Source organism: Phoenix dactylifera, chromosome 8 (genome assembly GCF_009389715.1).
Source record: "Phoenix dactylifera cultivar Barhee BC4 chromosome 8, palm_55x_up_171113_PBpolish2nd_filt_p, whole genome shotgun sequence".
In the NCBI taxonomy this organism is placed as follows: Eukaryota; Viridiplantae; Streptophyta; class Magnoliopsida; order Arecales; family Arecaceae; genus Phoenix; species Phoenix dactylifera.
In genome coordinates, this window is record NC_052399.1 from 31,017,782 (window position 1) to 31,022,752 (window position 4,971).

The window sequence follows — 4,971 nt, forward strand, 5'->3', positions numbered from 1 at the left end:
TTTCAATTCTAAGCTACCATCTGGAGGATATGATATTGTGCTGATAGATGGCTCATACGGTTACTTGAAAAAGGGCAAAAAAAAGAGAAGACTCGTTCTTGAAAAAGAGAGTCCAAGCCTGGAGTGGGGGATATTCACCCTACTGCCTCCTAAGAAAATGGTCCTGCCCATGGCGTTTGAATTGTGCAATCGGGACTCAAATATTAGGAAAAATTTATATGCTTAATACATATGTCAAGAACTCCATTTTTGGGGTAGCTGCTCCATCTCTCTGGTCCTGGATGCCCTCAAACGGTTATCAGTGTTCGATAATTGCCTAAACATGGCAAGAAACGGTCGTGTGCCAAATTTATGGCGATTTGTTATATCAACCTCCAACCCCGTTGTATCGGATGGTCCCATCATGGCCATTTGTAGCGTGGGAAATGGATGTAGTCAGGCCAATTGAACCTCCATCAATAGGACATCGATTTATCGCGGCAGCTACTGATTACTTTTCATCATGGGTAGTAGCGGTTCTACTTCAAGAGGTAAAAGTTGAAATGCTAGTAAGGTTCATGCAGAACAACATATTCTATAGTTTCAGAATCCTAAAAGGTCAAACCAAGCTCCTAGTACATGCCTTTATTTATGCTTATAATGAGACACCACTATTGGAGAGAAGCTCTAACCACCACTGGTTATAGAATCGTTGCTGGTGGAACCGAAATAGCCTGAAAATTCAGTCATTTTTGGTATATAAATGGATAGGGCCTATCCGGAGATGTCTACTCTGTAGAGGTTATAGATTGTGTGTTCACTTTATTTGGATCCAAAATGAGTTCTGCGATAATGAAGTTTGCACCAATTAGTTAGTAGATTTCTTCTTTGACTTGACTTTCATTGGTTGCAGCCAGAGGATGTGCCGAAACACCAAATAGGAGAGGTCAAAGTAGTGGTTGACGACTGAAAGAGATTCTAGGTTAGAGCAGGATAGTCCACGTGATGAAGAAATGAGAAAGAGAAAGAATCAAGATAAATGGATTTACATAGTTTTCTAGCCTCAAAGTGGTTGATTGACAATTAGTTGGTACTTTATGATCCCGAATGACTTTGAAAGTCGGAGGTTTCCTAATTTTCTTGCTGGATAAGTTTAATTATTTATTTGCATATTCATGTTGTCTCCTGTCTATAGTATGATAAGCTGTTTGCACTTATAGCTAAAAACATCAATATTGTTGCTGTATTTACCTTGGATGTTTTGTTGTTAGAAATAAGATTTCATCCCCATTTGAAGCATCCCCATTTGAATGGTCCGGGCAAGGTAATGGAAGGGCTAAAACTCATATAGGCGCAGACCACTTCCCTTAAAACTGACCGGTCCTCTCCACTCCACTATTACCTAGCCTCTCATCCCTCGAAAACACTTTCATTGAAGAAGTGATTAAACTTGTTGTTTCTCATGAAAGTACTGAATCGTAGTGGAGTGAGAAAATTGAATCTTATTCTTCTCTTCTTATTATCCACTTAGGAATTTTAGATAGACTGAAAGGTGACTCTTCCCATTGATTTTTTTCATCTTTGGCCCAAATCAAAAACTTGACAGTGGACACCCTAACTATGTACACTATGTACACTATGTACAAAGCTTCTTTGAGAGAACATTGAAGAACTTATTGTACTGCTCTCCCTATGGCCCGAATTCAAAATTTCTCCAGCTCAACTTTAGGAGATATCCTCTTTTGTACAAAAAAGGTTAGGTCAGGAAGAGCAGTAAGAGCAAAGGCTAATGATAATGCAAGGATTGGTCAATCTTTCCTATTTTTTTTGGAGGGCTAGGTCTAGCCCGAAGCTCTTTCTACCTATATTGATTAAACCGAGCGAGGCAGTATTTCCTGAATGTCAAAGAGTTTAGACTTAATAAGACTAACTAAAGCAAGGAAAGCAAGAGCCCTGATAGAAGACTACCCGACATCAAGAGCACTGACCGAATAGATTGCAAACATGGTCGGGAACCATAATGAATAACTACTCTTAAAATACTTGATATTCTTCTGGACTTGAGCAACTCTTTCAGTGAGTTTTCGCTCTTTCTCTTCCCTCTTTCACGACACTAATCAATCCTACTGTGAATGTGGTTCAGCTTTTAGGATTGATCTCTCCTCTCTCGGATCAAGATTTGGGTTCTTTAGGCCCGTTAATGGCTTTCTCAAGTGATTATTCTGTACGTGGTCACTCACCTTTAGTCTTTCTCCACTTTGAGTTTCGCTTTATTTCTAGCCTAAAGGAAGATAGAAAGAAGTTAAGATAAAAATTTTGGGGTTTCGTCACAAGTACGTAAAAAATTAAAGGTTCGTAAAGGGTTTTCGACTTAAAGGAGTTACGTTGAAGATGAAAGATGTCGTCTCAAAAGATGCATTTTGCTCAACAAGTTAGATCAGCCTCGGATTTTCTCGAACATTCAGTCATTCAAACTCTCCCAAGTCCTCTATTTTGGAAAGGGGAGATCACTTATCAAAGATCAGCACTATATCTGGATCAAGGTATTATCAAAGTTAATACCTTCCCAATGAAGGTGAGTATCAAGGTTTGGTCTACCTCAATCTCCTACTTCCCCTAGAGCTATTCTTTATCCCCACATCCTTAGTCTTTCAAACAGGAAAACTCTAAACCCTACCCTACCATCAGCTTCGCTTAAACCAAGTTTTTTCTCCTCTTATGCCTCAAACAGGGAACATAATTCCTATATAGATAGAGAAAGCACCCGCCTGTGTAGGTTCAGTAGTTAAGAAGCACTATGACGCTTTTCGTCAGTCGCTTGGAAAGCCTTCCTTTTGACTAGCAGAGACTAGATACCCAAGCCTCCGTCATGCAGGGCTGACAAATGATTCCCCAGGATAGTAGGTGCACCCCACCCTCTCCACTGTGTGAACCCCATAGGAAGCTTCTAAACATCTGCTCAAGCTTCACCAACAGATTCTTTGGAAGGGCGGTGTTGGTCAAAAGGTATACCGGCATCGAGCTAAGAACCAATCTAACTAGGGTCACCTTATCCATCATAGACATGGCTCCAGACTGCCACCCCTCCACCCCTCCAACCAATCACGTACACCCTGTTCCACTACCATGCACTTGGCGCTCCGAAGTCTGTGCCACATAATGTGTATGCCAAGGTAGCACCATGGCTCATTTTACTCCAAAACCCCCAAGCAATCTTTAATTGCAAGCTTTAGATAGGGGCGAGCCTTGGGGTCGTATATTACCACAGACTTGTAGAGATTCATCTTCTGGCCTAATTAAAGATAGTAGCCCTCCAAAATCCTCCTAAAGAGTATGACGTTCTGAACGGAGGCCCGACCAAGCATGAGGTAGTCATCTGCTAAAAGCAAGTGCAAGATTGGTTGGGCCCCTTGCACAAGCATATAGGGGCAATTGCCTGGTGCCTGGTCACATCCCGAAGCGTACGAGATAAGACATCAGCACAAATGATAAAAAGATAGGGAGAGAGGGGACAACCTTGGTGAAGACCAAGAGTGGACTGAAAGAACTCTATTGGGGTGCCATTAACCAGGATAGCAAAGGAGGGCTTGCATACACAACTAAGAATCCATTCGACCCACTCTCTGTGGAATCCAAAACTCTCCAAGGAAACTCGGAGGAAATCTCAACATATGCGGTTATAAGCTCTCTCCATATCAAGCTTGATGGCCATGAGACTACAGTGAGATGGCGCTCTTAGCAAATCGTGCATGAACTCCTAGGCCAGAAGGAGATTCTCCGTGACGCTATTCTCCTCCACAAATGCCCCCTGCTCAAGGCTAATAAGATGGGGAAGGATCGGCTTCATTCTGTAGACCATAGCCTTAGCAATTGCCTTGTATAGGGTTGTGCAGAGGCTGATCGATCTATAGTGGCTCGGCTCAGAGACATCTTAACTCTTGGGTATCAAAGTAATGAAAGTCCTCTTTCAAGCCTCCAGTATCCTCCCAGTGCTAAGAACTACTAGATTGCAGCTACTACCTCGTGATGGTTAATAACCCAAAATCTTCTGAAGAACAAAGGGGGAAGCCATCGAGGCCCGACACTTTATTCTCTGCAACACCAGCCTATGTATCTGACAGCAGGTAAGGGAAGGATCCCACCCCTCCCAACATAGCAGTCCACCTCGCACGAAAAAAGTGAAGGTTCTTCTGCCTAGGATTTTTCTTGGCTATCAAACCTAGGGTTTCTTTTAGTTAGAGGTCTAATAATTCTAGTCATGGCTTAGACTCCATTCCGTTTCTTTAATAATAGTGACCAATTAATAGTTTACTAGCTTAACAAAAGCCCTAAAACACCCTCTCAAGTCAAACAGGCACAACGAGCATCCACGACTTCGGCCAGTCTTGCCTCAGATTACTTTGACTTCCTCTTTATCACTAACTATATACCACTACTTTCAGTTGTTTGATAGAATTTTATTTTGTTTTATTTTTCTGATTGCTTCTTGTTACCAAGTTGTCAGTTTTTTCTTCCTTTTCAGATTACCTAGCATTTGCATCCTTTTAGTTTCTTAGCTTTAGTTTGATTATCTTAGCAAGTTTTGCTGTTCTACGGATAGCGCTATTGCAGAGTTTTGACAATACATATCTCTGTACATCATATTAGAATCATTTTAAGAAAAATTTTGTAGACTTCAGTTTGGAGATCCTTCTCTTATAAATCAGGATTCCTGTTTTCTCCAACAGCATCTAAGTTGGCCAGTAATAAATAAGAATTTTTGCAACATCTTATTGTTCAACAATTATATATCCATTGAAACTACTATACAATAAGATTAAACCAAATTTAGCCTTTCCATATCATGCATATTGTAATATAAATGAAGCTTTAATTTCTTACTATTACGGACATATTTTTATTATTTTAAATCAAGTATGTATTGTTATCATTATATAAATAATGCCCCAACTGCTTTGCACAACCATGTTACAAGCAAATACAGAACTAACA